At 38.6% G+C, this 16,160-nt stretch overlaps 1 protein-coding gene across 4 annotated transcripts in view; it reads left to right on the forward strand.

The window, feature by feature from the left end:
• Nucleotides 1-1,835: 1,835 nt before the first annotated feature.
• The window catches only part of LOC308398566 (A-kinase anchoring protein 13), a 121,893-nt gene continuing 107,568 nt past the window's right edge, over nucleotides 1,836-16,160 (forward strand). For all 4 annotated transcript variants that reach the window (XM_080885280.1, XM_080885279.1, XM_080885281.1 and 1 more), the window contains exon 1: nucleotides 1,836-2,262. The gene's annotated coding sequence lies outside the window, so the exon portion shown is untranslated. The remainder of the gene's footprint in view (nucleotides 2,263-16,160) is intronic.

Below are 16,160 nucleotides of genomic sequence, written 5' to 3' on the forward strand. Positions count from 1 at the left end.
TAAATCATAGATCACTTTTTGATACATTACCAAACTGAAAAAGGGGAAAGCAAGAAAGGAAGCTTAATGTGTTTGGAATCATTTGATCCATACTGTATGGCATGCAACCAGCATGGATCAAATGAATTCAGTGTCTTTGTGTAATGCATTTTAATCTCTGTGTAGCGTTACTTACAACTAATGTTGCTACAAGACGTGATTTATAGCAGCCCTGTGCAGAGCAGTTCTGTGACTTCAGCAAAGTAATAATAGAAAAGTAGAGTCCGCCCAGCATATAAAGGTCACTGTAGTTCAGAGAAGCTACAACTTAAATTAAGAAAAATGTGCAGCAACCTTCACTTAATTTCTTCTTTAGCCTTATTACAGAAAGCAGTGTAGGATCACTGTCTGTCAGCTGAGCAGCAGTTAGTGGTTAAGGTTAGTGGCTTGAGGCGCTCCCTTCAAAATAAAAGTTTATATGGTGGAAGATGGGGTTTGCTATGGTTTCAGCGTATTTGACTACAAATAAATTAGTAACTACAAGATTACATTTATAGTTAAATCATCTGGATTTGTGTGATTATGTTTTGGGTAGTTAAATTTTCAATATGCTGATGAATTTTACTGTATAAAACAAAATCAAAGTTACCCCCCTTTCTTCTAGTTTCTACTAATGACAATTTGTGAACTATAAAGTTATTTTATTTCTTTTTACTGAATGAAAATCGAAAATAGAAACTTTGAATAAGTGTTTCCCTGGTGTTACACAGAGCAAAGTGCTTTGTGTGTGTATGTTGTGGATGTGCAGTTTCAAGCACTATTTTTTTTTTTTTTTTTTTTAAAATTCTGATTATGATCTGCTGTCAGTGTTGAGTGTTGGGAAATGCATGACAGTTGTACTGAAAAATAAAAATAAATATACAATTATGTTGCAAGTTCCAATAATTGCCATGTAAGTGACATCATTCCCAAATAATCTGACCCATCATAGGACCAATAAATGTTGTAGTACTCCCAACCATTCCATTAGAAAAATGCAATACAGACTATTGCATTGGGCCATACAAACAAATTTCAGTTTCTAAGTTTAAAAATTCATTCAGATACATGGCAAAGTGATGCCAAACCATTATCGTTTGTGTGTTTGTATTTAAGACGATGTCTCCCAGAGCAGGCGGTGTCAAACACACTGGAAACCACTGGATGCAGTCATCCTTCAAATCGTTTGCATGCATTACTGTTACTAAACGCATTACTATTCCTGTTCTGTTACTATACAGTAATGTAAATGTCTTGATAGTTTAAAGTACTTTTTTTTTGGATCTATCCAAATGATTAAATGATTTTTAAGCACAAGGCATTTTTCTGGGGAGCTGTGCACTAGCTGCCCCTAATTTGACTTAACACCGGTAACATTTCCTTGATTATCTTAATATTTGAGTTTTAGTCTTGTGATTTCAGCTTTAATTTTGAAAGAAAAAAAAAACTACTGTTTCTTCTGGATGTAACTTTTCACATTTATTCCGAGATTTTGACTTTATTCTCAAAGCAATATTTCAGCTCCACCCATATGTTTTATTTTCATAGCTATCACAATTTCAACTTTATTCTCAAAATAAAAATGAAAAGTCCTTCTCATATATTCCTTTCTCATTTATGACACAGACTTTCACGTAGTTTTCATTTTCAAGTTTTCCGAAGTAACTTTGAATGTGTTTTCATTCAGTGATCTAGTTATTAGTTCGGTGGTATGCGGTCCATGACACCTTGGTCCTAGTAGCGTGCAGGGTTCGTGTTCCTTTATTGTGAAAAGCACAGACGGGATGTTAATCTGATCTTTCCAGCTTCCTCCGCTTTTTCATTTCGACTCTGGGGACCGACCACGATACTTTTTCACAAACCCGGACAGTGACCGTTTCACAATATTAGTTCCCTCTCGAAGTAATTTTTGGGAAATCACTAAAGTTACTCAAGCCCCCCCTCACGAGTTTACACTGACTTCCTCTTGTCTGAAAGTCTACTCCATGAAAAACAAACCACTGAGCTTTTAATAGTCCTCGTGCTGACTCCTCCCCATTGAGTTGTCCTGGGAAACACTAACAACTCTGAGAAAGTCAGTCTTGTTCCTTGAAGAGAACACTTTTGGTTTGAAAACCTGATCGCTGCGCAACTTTTCACTCCTTTTTTGAACATCCAAATACTGCGAGTTCACCAACAGGAGGATTATTATGTGTTCAGAACATTCCTTTTCATCTTCTTCACGCTGAGCTTCAAGTGCTGAAGGTAAGAGGACTCCTTTATGTAAACCCGTTATCAACTGTACTATGAATGGAGCCCGGCGTGGCTTTGTACGTATCGGGGTTGTTTTACATTGAAAGAAGTTGTTAAATGGCTGCTGGGTGGGTTTATTAACATGTTGCTTGGTAGCCATGACATCTTCACTTAGAGCCTGTGGGGCCAAAAGCTAGAGCTTCTCACGTTTCTGCTAGCTTTAAAACGACGAAGACCAACATAGACGTGTAAAATGATACTGTTCAAAAGAAGCTAAAGTTTAGGAGGTAAAGAAGAAATGCTTGTGACTTATGCAAGTACGCTTATATCACCACTCCGAAAGCTCTCATACTAGCATTAAATGTTGTGCTCATTAGATAATAGTATTTAGGATTGTATTATTTAAGGAGCCCTATTATTCTTTATATGTTAATTCTACTAAAGTAGCTTTGCATGATTTCAACTAACCCTTATCTTATACTAGGCCCCTCATTTCCACCACCCAGCTCGCTGACCTTCTTTTACCATGATTTCAGGCTGTTTTGTGCTTTGTGCAGTGTATAACCCCCACCAAGAGAATTTTAAACCAAATGTTCCTGGTGTTTGGGCTTGGTTAAAAAAGTCTTCAGGTGTATGTAGTTTAAATAGATCAAGTCATAAAATAGTCAAAGAGTAACTTTGCATGATTCAGAGTTCAAAGTAATCATTATTTATCTCATACTTGGCCTCAGTGTAGCTCTTTGGTTCCTGCGTTGCCAGAAAAGAAGCTGTTTTCCCTTCTTCTACAAGTTTTTTGTAGAAGAACTTGTAGAAGAAGTCTAAAAGCAAACAGAAAGTCTAAAAGCAGGTGGGTGGGTCTGCTACCTGCTTGAGTCATTTAAAAATTAAGATATATCTCTCATCTCTTGCATCTGAGATGAATATTTTAAAAAGATCCCTTCTTGTTGACATGATACAGTTTTAAGGGTAGAAAAACTGTCAGAAATCAGGCATTTAAAGCTTTTTATTGGCACATAGAGATTACTTGAATATACGTGCAATGTTTAAAATAAACATCCACCAATGTGCCACACTAATGCCACACAGCATGGTGGTAAGCACTGTTGCCTCATAGAAGAAGGTTCTGAGCTTGTATCCACCATCTAGTGACCGTCTTCTCCTCATGGGTTCTCTTTGGGTACTCTGGCTTCTTCCGACAGTCCAAAAACCTGGTAGTGATGTTAGTTCAATTGGTGATTCTAAACTGCCAAAAGGTGTGAATGTGAGTAAAAATGGTTGTCTGTATCTCTATTTTAGTACAGTGACATAATGGCAACCTGTCCAAGGTGTACCCTGGCTCTTGCCCTTTTTGCAGCTTGGCTAAGTAGCATATCCCACTGCAACCCTGAACTGGATAAGTGCAATAAGATAGATAGATTGAAAGTAGTTATTAAATTTAAATGGTTATTTGATATGTGGCAATAAGAAAATGAATCTATCTATCTATCTATCTATCTATCTATCTATCTATCTATCTATCTATCTATCTATCTGTGTGTGTGTGTGTGTGTGTGTGTGTGTGTGTGTGTGTGTGTGTGTGTGTGTGTGTGTGTGGGAATGATGGGAAATGATGTCATTACATAGTTTGTTTAGCATAGCATATTCTCCATTGTTTACAATAATCTCAGCACTGTCGTAAAAAAGGAAGGTGAGTGTGAGTAACCATTCTCTGGTTCAAAGTACCATAGAGGAGAACAACCTGATTGCTTCGAGCTGATAGGAGGCCAGTCGTAAGCACCTGGATGAATGTGTGCCATGAAAATTAAGGTAGCTCTGGTAAGGTGTATCTATGTGCAAATGTAAAAAGAATCTGAAATGGATACATGCTCAACAGTGATGTCATAGTTGGTTCTCAAAAAAAGGCCTGGAATTTAATTTAATAATTAGCTATATTTACATATATATATGTCATTCTGAGAGAAATAAAATTGATTTGTATGATTACTTATTTTCAAATGATTGACCTTTACCACTCTTAAGGATTTAATGAGGAACACTCAGATTACCCAGTTGTTATCAGAGTTTTTTATCGGCTTTTTATCGGGGGGGCAGGGATAGCTCAGTAGGTAGAGTGGTTGCCCCATGATCGGAAGGTCGGGGGTTCGATTCCCCTTAACAGCTACCCTGAGGTACCCCTGAGCAAGGTACCGTCCCTACACACTGCTTCCCGGGCGCCCAATGGCTGCCCACTGCTTCACTGAGTGAATGGGTTAAATGCAGAGAGCAATTTCCCCACGGGGCTCAATAAAGTACAATAATGTACACACTTTCTTCTTCTTCTTCTTCTTCTCAAAGTTGGTCTTTTGAAGTGATTACACCTATTTTGGCTGTTTATTAAATTAAATGATCAAAATTTATATTAAATTATGTTAATTATTAAATTAATAAAATGATCTATAACCAAAAATAAATCAACTGGTTTCATTAAAAAAAAAAATTGTCGGATCTTTGGCACTATTTTTCTTTTGTTTTTTGTATGAAGCCGAAACCCTGGTAACTGTCAATAATTATACTGACTCTGCCTCTAATAACCCCCCACAAGCACAAAAACAAATTAAAGTCATTGTTGGGTTGGGCAGATACTTAAAATCTTTCCGGGTTATTTTTTTCCTCATTAAGGAAGCCTACTTCCAAGAGCTGATTTTACTTCCTGGTTTGTTGGGAAGGTCTGCACACATGTAAGCAAAAGCAGTGGCCTACTAATTCACTTACACCCGCTTGACCTCACCCATTTGAACATGTTCAAAGGGCGAGGCACCAAGGCATGGCTGCTTTCTGGGTTCCCATGTTGTAACACACCCATAACTTCGCTCTGAAGTCACAACACAAGCCTCATCTTCTTCACTTCCTGGTTAATTTGAGTTTATCCCACTTGCCTGGGTACAAGCAGTGAAGCCGATCAGTGGCTTGTTTAAAGAGAATCTTCTTATTCTCTTAAAAAGAGTCGGGTGCTAAATGTTTTACATTTTTCCAGTGTCTTTGAGGATTATCTCTGGTCTCAACATCAACACTAATCTGACAAGTGATTCTACGCTATCACCCAGTCTATAATAATGTTGGATCCTTGGATTCCACACTAGTGTTTCATCTTTAAATAAGCCCTAGTAATGGCAAGAGTAAAAGTGAGAACAGGTGACACTGCTCACATTTGTTGTCACTCCCTCATGACCCTGGTAATCTGACTTGTTTACAGAGATTTCCTGCTGTCATTGTTGACTTGGTAGAACTGGCTCTGTTATCTATCAAGCAGCCCACTCATCTATTTTGTATCGCTCCATGCATGCCTTTGACTGTGCAATTGTCCTGTAAAAATGAGTCGGCGCCAATGAATGTAGGCCAAGTATCCATCATCCCCATATTATATTCTTTGACCAAGACAGAAAGAAGGAAATGGACCTGTTGCCACTTCCTTCTTGAAACCTCTTACACAGTGGGTGTGTCACATTTGCAGTAACACTTCACCTAGTTGATATGAACTTTTATGTTGCAAAAGGAAATTTCCAAGTTGATAAATATGAAGCAGATATATTGTAGAGATGTGAGATTGCAGTGCCTTAATTATTAGTACTTTGACAGCGAGTACAGAATAGCTTTATAAAGACTTCGAATCAGCCCTGCAAACTCACCTAGTTCATTAACTTAACACTTCTATACTTCAAATGTGCTTTGTACTTGTGTAATGTGTCAATGTGTTTGAATAATGTTAAACTGTTTTCTCAGTGTTTGAGCAGTTGCTTATCCTGTCAGGTGTTGGTCAAAGAAGTTTTCAGTTGCAGTAATTCAAAATCATCCAAATTTTCACGACTGTTTGTGAATTTAATGGGAACCTGTTCATTTTCATCTTCCATATTGGTCTTTTTGAGGACACTCCTAGATAAGCTTTGTATGTTTTGCCATTTAAAATAATCCTTATTTCACTAATATTGGGCCTTGGTGTGGCCTCAGTTCTTCCACTGTATGAAGTAAGCAATTGCGGCCTCTCTCCCTTTAAACTAGCTTTGAACAGCAGGTCAGTTTAGCTTTGTGCACACATCCAGAGCTTTTTGACTGAAATGACTGGTAAGGATATTTGCTCTCATACATATTTGCTGTCATACAACTTTAAGAGTGGGGAAAAAAACTATCTGAAACGTTGAGTGGAGTATGAAGCCTGAGCTTTTGGTGCAGAGATTACTTTGACAAACAGTTTCTTTATTATTTGAAACTTTGGGCATATTTTTAATGGGCATCTATAAATTTAAGAGAAAGCATAATAAGTCTCATTTAATATTTTACAAACATGTTTTTTTTTACTTTCTTTTGAAGTTTTAGATGTGAAGATCAGCGTGAAATTCAAACCACTAACTTGAGATTTGCAAACCAGAATGAAATGTTAATATCGTGATTTTGTTAGAGTGGCACTTACTGGATATGTCGTCTTTTAAAAATGGTCTCACACCATGTATTATATCCATCTTCAGATGATGGTATTAACAAACATGACAGAAAGTGAGCGCAACATTAAACCGAGCTGCAGCTGAGCTCTTTCACCAGTACACATCATTCCACGTTTTTTTTTCCATAACACACAAGCTATCAGGAGAGGACTGTGCAAATTTTCCACTAAACAAAAGCTTATTACTTTACTCTCTGCAGCTTTCCCTGCAAAATTCAGGTTTATTTCTTAGGACGTCCTAGTTAGCGATATATGTTTAGCTCCGTTATGAGAGACAAATGAAAGAGGAGTTGGCCTCCCATTTTGAGTACTGTAAATTTCCATGAGGATCCTGCTGGCTCCAAGCAGAACCCCGTCAATTTCTCATCTTTACAAACCCCCTAATTTAATGATGATGGAGGATACGCACAGTGTGGGCCTTGTAATTACACTGTATTTGCTATAGAATGGAAGCATTAGAGGAAGTCTTACAGGTACTAGTTCATCATGTAGTGCTGTCTCAGGGATAAGTTTTGGTATGCCTGGGAGTGCGACTGCTGAATTCCCCACTGATATTCACAATAAAGCCTTGACTTAGTTTTTGTTAAGGCTGGAATCGCTGGAATCCTCTCAGCACGCCAAACAGCAGCCGCACTCATTGTTCCAAAACAGCAGCTATTTCCACAGCTTGTCCAAACTTTGTGCCCTGGAGCAGAGTTTATTTTCTTCTGGAAATTATTGAGAACGCTTTGATGTTAATTGTTAATGTGCCTATGTTGATATCAAAATTTGACATCATGAAAAGTACCAGCTTTGTGACAAAATGCTAACTTTGATTTCTTAATGTTTGCTTATGATGAATTATTTACAACCCTCTCTCTGTTACCAACATGTGCAGCAGGATTTTATAATCCTGTAAACAAGTATAACCGTAGCAGTTTCTCCATTTCCATGCATTCTGCTAAACCCTCTGTTATTTACTTGTGTTTGATCAGATTAGCTCTTTTTAATGACACAGATGTCAGATAATTTAAATCACCTTGGGAATTGGTTAGAATAGCCTTTTATTAAAAACCTAATAATAAATATAACTCTGGGAATTTCTTTATTGAACAGAAATAAGCCTTTTTGTGCCAACACAACGGGAAGACAAACAGAACAAACAGAAGACAACATACAAAAACTGGATTGCCTAGATGGATGAGGAACAGCTTGAATATTTACTAGCGGATTTAAAGGCATCTGGAGGTCTTGTGTTTACATAGTGAAATCTGATTTCAGTATGCAGGTGATGTTTGGGAGCCGTACTTGAGAAACAAAGGTGTGCAAGATAGTCAAAAGGTTATGATGATCCTCAACTTCTGCTAATTTACTTGATTTACTTAAACTAGCTAACAGATTATAAAGCCTGCCAGGATACAAACCAACTAGCATCTTCTAACCAGAAGTCATGAGATATATCTCTACAACACTTCTTTCTGAATGTTGGTCCGCTGCTTTTTTTCTACCTCACAGTTAACATGTAGAAGGATAAATTGCAGCAGTTTTCTTTATTTGTAAGGTGTTACATGTGTTTTATTCTGAAAGTTCTGTCGCTGCTAAACCAGTCCTGTGTCGTGTCTCCTTTGTGTTACTGTCGCACTGGAGAAAACGGTAGTTGATGAATGAGGCACGACCAAAATTATTGACCGTATTCAGTAAACTTGTGATCTTGTTTCCTTTGAAGTACTTGATTCGAAAATAGGGAACAGGTCTGCGACCGCTCACGCTCAGTCGCCGTCTTCAAAGTGATTTTGGTGCATCTAGATGGAGGTAAAGTGGCAATAAGACGAAGTCTTAGTCAGCTATTGATTTGCAATTGAATGGGATCAAATTGGCAATTACATGTAATCTGTTGGTTGTAATATGGTGATAAATGATGAATATGTGAAAATTGGAAGTCTGACATGGAAATTCACATGTACTACATAGACTTACATAAGTTTTAAAACATAAATTCGCTTGGCAAATGTGCGTTTATATAGGAACGTAACCAGAATGCAGTCATTCTCGTCTCAAGCAGGTTGCCATCGTATGACTGACTAGCTAATTGGCAGATTAGCTAATTCAGTGTTGTTGCACAGTCCTGTCATCCTTCTGTAAGTGGACTTGAGTTTTAGGGCCAGTCCAATCAGAGCTGGTTCATGTGTCCTTCAAGCGGCTGAAAAATGAATGTTTTGTGAAAATTCTATTATTTTGTTCGTTTTTTAGTCAGTTAGCACTAAATTGCAGATACATTTCAATCGTACAGTTTATTGATGCAGGTTGCTAACCTAGCTCACTAGCATTAGCTAATAACTAGGAACGCCACCCTCTTGTCTAAGTTTGGTTTCTTGTAGTTTAATAACCAAATTCAGGTGCTGAGAAAAAAATAGAAGAGGTCACGGTGGCTGCCTCCAACTTTTATACAGTCCATAGTTTCTGTAGATGGATCTGGATGATACTGAGGTTTTCCACACAAAAACCTGACCAGCATACAAGGAGGGGGAAAAAGATGGAACGGTGTGGGGGTAGATGGTGTCTGTACCTAGAAAATAAAAATACCCTGTAGCTGAATTGGGCTGCAGCTAATGATTATTTTTGTTTTTGAATATGTTGTGACTTAAATAGTTATATTTTGTAAAAATGTAAAATCTGTTCAACAGTGAAAGCTCCCCCCCAAATTTTCTGTAATTTTTTTAAAACGATTGAAAAACTAAATATTCTTATATGTGAGAACCTGGGACCAATTGACTTGTTTTGAACCAAACTTAGCAGATAAATCAAGTCATAAACCATTTTTCTGATGAATGCACACTTGATTTATAAATGTGACTGCAGGACTTTTAATGTACCAAGCCACTGTTGCCATTGATTACTTCTGATTACTTTTCCACCAGATGAAATCAGTTACAGTGTGTTTACTATCTATTCTTTTTTGGTTCAATATCAGGATTTACATTAATATATAAAAATCATCACAACATTTAAGTGATCTGAATTCCCAAACATGTTGCCATAAGTAGAACCTGTGTATCTGCACATGCTCAAAACTGCAGCATTGCTAAAAAAAAAAAAGAGTACACTTGCAGTTATGCCACTGCAGTTGCGGCATACACCTGACCTGTAGTCTATTGGCTCCGCCTGTGCCCTGTGACATCAGGGCTTTGATCAGCGTACTGTCTGTGTTAGCACAAAGCCATATTTAGCTCAGTGTAATCAGTGTGGTGAGAGCTTGCATGCCTACTGAGAATACCTGCCTAGTATAAACACACCTGCTCTCTCTGATGGACTTAAAATTAATTTAATGATCACCTGAAGGAGTCTGCTCACAGCCGGTGTCGTCAAATAAACTGTGGGTAAGGTTTCCATTGATGCCTTCATGTGCGTCTTAGTTGGCTGAGACAAAAGCTTTGAAAGTTGATTCTCAGTGTGATGTGACAGAATTATAAGAGCAATTCAACAAGCAGCTTTTATGTTGTAGGCGGTGATGACGACTAAATAAAAGCATTGCCATGTGTGAAGCGGCACACTGAATTTGCAGGTTGTCTTTCTCGTGTTTGTTTTGATGCAATTCCCTGGGGCAAAGTCTGTGATGCACCTAGCAATGTCTGCCTCACTGATAATGTGTTCAATAACAACTAATATGACCGCTGTTAAAGTTGTAATTGGGCTCTCCTCATGGGAATTTACATATTTATCTCAACACACACGTTTCCTTGAAAGCCATTTTTAAAGCTGCAAATTAATACATTCTATAGGGCATCATTAAACTGGTAGGAATACTGTGAAAGATGTGCTTTGAGACAGAATATGGAAGCTTCACTTCTTTATTTTCCAAAATCTTCCTGTAATTGGTGAAAACAGGGTTCTGACGGCTTTCTCATTCATATTATTGTTCTAAATTTTTTACTCTTCAGTTTCTTTTTTAGTTGTCTCCTGTTTGATCACATGGCAGGCATGATCCGTTTTGGGGTGGATGTCATTTATTTCTCATAATGCAACTTAAAAGTGTCTTGTGTAGAAACTTGCATGCCCCACTGGGAATTCAGTTCCCCAAACAAACTGTAGATTCCTATTTTAAAACCATTTCTAAAGAAGTGGTGAAAAGGTTGACAGCTACTTGTTATCTGAATTGTGGAACTCACCGAAATGATCCAAGAGAGGTCAGGAGTGTAAACACACACAAACACATGCATATTTGGGAGCAATTTAGAGGGTCTGATTGACAGAACTTGCATGTCTTAACTTGACTGAGAGAGTACCAAACCTTAGGTTCAGGCCAATACTGTCTAATGCTAACACTAACCAAAAAGCTGCTGTGCTATCAAAGAATTAAGTATTTACATACATTAATTTCACATGTAACTTTGGTACTTCATGTAGCAGTTACCTATCAATGTGCATCAGTCTCGCTGTAGACGTAATATTAATCTGATCATGCCTGCTGTGAAGCTGGGGTTAGCGTTGCTCAGGATTCTCTTGGCTAAACCTCTTACCTCCCAAATGAGACTAACCAGAACTTTCCTTTTCTAAAACTTTGCTGTCTCCCCATCTTTCTGTGTGCTTTTTGCCCTCTGTTTTGTACTCCGTAGTAGTTCGTTTTGTAACTAACACTGTGGTCCCATGAAATGTCAGATGATCATTTTGAGAGATTTTGTGCAATGCTCACCCATCGCCTGCCAGTGAATGGATTGTACATTTGGAATCCTGCTGAATTTATTGCATAAAAGCTTTCTTGTTCATTTTCAACAGATTTTTTTCATGTAGTCCTGAGAGAATTTAAACTTCCTAATAAATATAAATCATCTAGGTGTCAGGGAAGAATCAAATAGACAGATTTTCCATCGTGTGGAAACAGAAGGGAAGGGATGGCTTTAAACCTAAGGAGGAGAGTTGGTGAAGGCCTGGGCCCTGATTACAGGCTGGCCCCCAGTGTGCCTCACAATAAGATAATGCTATCTGGGCTCACAGGTATTTGGTTTCAGTGGAGAGGGTAATAACTGTCACCACGCACTGAGGAGACCTTTCATACCCCGGCCTTGTGTTGTCAGCCAGCATTTGTGTGCTGTCTCTGGACAGAGGCAGCTTTTGTGAGGCAGGGTGAGGTCGCGTCACCACCGCGGTCTCATATCTGTTCATAGAGACAATAGCCCGGTTTGATTAAATCAAACAGCCGTGACTACCTAAGTGGTAGTCAACATGGTGTGTCGAAGTAACTGTGGTGGGGTTGTTGAGGAGGTGACGTTGCCCTGACTAATTTAGCAGTGCTTCAGAGGAGCAGGGCTGATAGTGAACCGTAAAAAGAACCAGACAAGGGTGCAGCGTAAAGCAGGTGCTCTCTCTCAGCAATGGTCATGTTGTAGCAGTAGGTGAGTAACTAGCGGTTAACCAGGGAGAGAGAATGTGAGAGGTTAAACAAACCTCTGGGTTAAACATCAAACCCAGCTGAGCCATACAGCGCTTTAATCCTCCTCCAGTGTGGCACAGCTCTATTCATGCAGCAAACTCTCAACGGGCCCAAATGTACCAGTGAATTCTTCATGAATTTGACTGATATCATCGTCTAGAGTTTTAGAGGCCTTGTGAGTCAGATATTGTTCATGTTTGGAATGAAACATTTATTTGGACAAACTGCTTGAACTCCTTCATCCTTAAAAGGCCTAGTATTTAAACAGCAACTTTAACATGTAAACTCTGATTCAATATTCATTCAGAGCACGTTCATTTCTAAGTCTTAACAAAGCATTTGACGTGGGGATCAAGGACATTTAATGCCTGTGTTTCGTGAGACTTTAAAACCAGCCTGAAAGCTGTCTCCCTGGCACTCTTGTATGCCATTTGGTGGAGGCTTTCTTTCAAAGCCTCTTACTGTACCTTGAGGCCTTACACTAAAGCAAGCGTGACTTGAGCTGTGAACCTGTAAACTTTCTCCTAGTGTCAGTGATCTTAGTTTGCCTCGCAAAAATCCCAAGTATCACATACCTGAACCGATGACTTGGTGGTGCTAGTTTCAGTCATTATGCAAATGTACTGTTTATAAGATTGGGGAAACCTGCATTCAGCTGAGAACGAAGAAGTCACTTGGATGAGTGACGAAACGTTTCTCCCCACTGAGAACGCTACGTCCAGATGAACAGAATGAACCTTTTGGGATCTCCTTACCCGGATGATTTAGCATGCATCGAGACAAAAATCCCAAGTAGATGCTTTTAAGGGATGGTTTCTGTGTTTTAAAACTATATATATATATATATATATATATATATATATATATATATATATATATATATATATATATATATATATATGTGTGTATGTGTGTGTGTGTGTGTGTGTGTGTGTGTAAAGCAAAAAACACCAAAAGGGCAGAAAGGATAAAGTATCCAGGCCAGGTTGTCCTCATCTCCTTTGTATTATAGGTGAGGCACAAACTCATTTTTGCCCCTCCCTGAGACTTTTCTATGTTGTCATCATGGAACCTGGGTGTTGGGTGACACCTCAGGTCTATATTGGGCTTCTGTCCCTCTTTAGAGTACCTCCATGTCCTTGATGGCAGCTCCCTCTGCACAGCCATATTCAAAAAGCTGTGTGAAGAAGCAGCCGCAGGTAACTATTGCCCCTTTAACAAGGATCCTCATTGACATTCTTCAAGTTAATTAATGGCCAATGGGAGGTTTTTGGCCTAGAAAGGCTGCTGTATGAAGCTTTAAGGCTATTAAATGCTAATGCAAAGGTATACATGTCTGTCATGTCCAGTGGTCTGACCTGTTTTCTGCACCAGAGTGTGCATGTTGGTGTTTTGGGATTAGTATCCAGGAAAGGTTTGTTGTGTCTTTTGCATTTTGTAACATCACAGGTAAAGATACAGACTCAGGAAGAGGCCAATACAACCAAATTTGATCTGCTTAATGACATTTGTTAAACGAGGCAGCATTTGCTAAATATTTCGAAATAAGTGGTTTTAAGAGGCAAACCGCTTCTCTTCAAGCCTGCTGGCTTTGATGATGCTTTAAATGTTGACCATAATTCTTTAAAAGTCACTACAATTAAAAACATTAATAAAATCTCATACAAACTTTTTTCTTTTTTTGTCCAGTGAATACAGCAGCACTGTAAACATGTTCTGAACTTTATGTCTAATTCAGTTTTATGAATAAGATTATAGGTCATTAAACTGAGGTGGGATAATAACTCTATAAATGATGAGCAGTGCTTCTCTGAGAATGGGCACGTAGATCATACTTGTGGGGTGGGGCTAGGTCAACGCCTTAGGATAATCCATGAAACCATAATGTCTTTATTTCCTGAAGCGTTTTGTTTTTGAAATGCTCTGCCAGTGTTGATACAGCCTTTGGCCGATATATTCTTGTAGTCCTACAGGAATTCTCAGAGAGAGATGGAAAAGATTGTATTTATGATTGCATTTAGCTCTACTTTTGACCCGCACATTTCAGAAGGTGCAACTTTAATTTCAAAGATAAACTGTCTCTGTTTCTGGTTTTTTGCTTCACTTTCATTTCCTGTTGGCAACTAGTTGGTGAGTTTTTGTAGACAACTTAGCCTTACATGCAAACTGCAGGTAACCATAGTGATCTGCTAGTCATAAAAGTAATTGCTAAGAGATTGTTGGTGTAGCACTGTCAGTAATCATTCAGTCAGCGAGGAATACATATTTTTGCCTAGTGGGGTCATCAACATTCCCTAGGCCTGTGTCAATGGGCTTTTACATGTTTCTACATGTTCATCCAATCAATAGTAATCTCAGGCATTTTGAAACAACCAAAAAAAAATCCTTTAAAAATCTTGAAATATAAAGATTAAAAATGTAAAGGTTGCACATACATGCATGCTTGTTTCTACTTTGATCCAGGACCAACTAAAGCACAATAAAAAGTAGCATGTTATAATTTCTTCCACATATTCTTTTCTATTCACTACCCTAGCTGACCACTGCATTATGTAGACATGTCTACAAAGCTCTGCACAGCACCTGTGGACTACCAACATAATGCCACTCCAGGTTAAAGTACAGAGTAAAACCAAGAGAAATAAAAAAGATAACAGCTTGATTATTTCACAACTTTGCACCTTGGGTTTGTGTAGTTCTACTCTTTGTTATTCCAGGTTTTTGAACATGTGTCAGAATGCATCTCAATAACTAGACACTATAACAACTTCCTTCTCTGTCGGAAGCTCTTCTGGGATACTGAGTCATGATTGTTTGAGCCAGATGTAGTTGATGTGATGATGCAGGCCGGGATGTCCAAAGATGACATTAAAATTAAACTAGTCATTTTGTGATATTTACCTTTTTTGGCTACATTTTTCCTCAGGGAGAATCACTTGTATGGCAGCCCCGTAAGAATGAGGCTCTTTAATCAGCTAATAAACAGTCATTATGTGTCTTGTGCACATGGCTATGTTAGGGAATCCTCAGCTGATTATCAGGAAGGGTGTTGGAGACGGTCCGATTAATGAGTTGGGAAGCTAATCCTGTTCATCCTCCCATTCACTCTGCAGTCACATGGCTATTATGGCTTATTTTGATAGCCATGGGATCAGCGGAAGCCATAACAGGTCCATTCAGCACCCCTGACTCGTCACATCGCTGCCTCGATAACAGCTTTCAGGGGCCTTTGTCTCTTGATTCATTGGTCCATTTGTGACGGCTGTGCATTTGAACGTGGCTCATGCCCTGCCTCTGTGCAGCCTTTCAGCTACAGAGGGAAAAAAAATCTGTTTTAGTAGCAATTCAAAGGCAGTTTCTGCTGTAAAAGAGACTCTTAAGCAGCTTGGCCAAAGGCTGGCTGCACCCAGTGCTTTAGGTGGAGTTAATGGGTTGTGTCATCTCTATAAGCAGGTGTCGGGTGGCCATAGGGCAGGCTTAGGGGATGTCATTTCTCAAGGTTCTTCTGTTACCAGAGAAAGGGTTTGCTTTATACACTATTTTTTCACAGAGTTTTCTTTCACTGAATATTTTCTTTTTCTTTTGTGGTATGATTTGGTGCAGTTTTGGGTCAACAATTTTTTCTCAATATCTGATTGCACAGGCAAAATAAAGTTTTGTTTAGGCTCATTTCTGTCTAAATGAAGCAAAGCTCTAACGTAATATTTACTCCTGCTTAGTTTCACACTTGGAAATGACACAGTTGTTCTTGTTGTTTTTTTAATCTACCGGTAATTAAAAGAACATCAAGCAGTATTTGTTTTGTCAGGTTTTAGCATTATTAAGGATGAAATCTGTATGTGCACTCTGTAACTTGACCCAGAACTCCAGGTATTATTCACAGCAGCATACTGTCTTGCTGCAGTAAATTGCCTGGAACTTGTTTACCTCTCAGCAGCCCTATGCGATGCAGAAATCAATGCATTCAGTGTGAACCTTTTTTGTAATTTCCTGCACCAGAAATGACCCACAGATGTAGCTATTTAAGAA

Source organism: Rhamphochromis sp. 'chilingali' (genome assembly GCF_963969265.1).
Source record: "Rhamphochromis sp. 'chilingali' genome assembly, chromosome: 6".
Lineage (NCBI taxonomy): Eukaryota > Metazoa > Chordata > Actinopteri > Cichliformes > Cichlidae > Rhamphochromis > Rhamphochromis sp. 'chilingali'.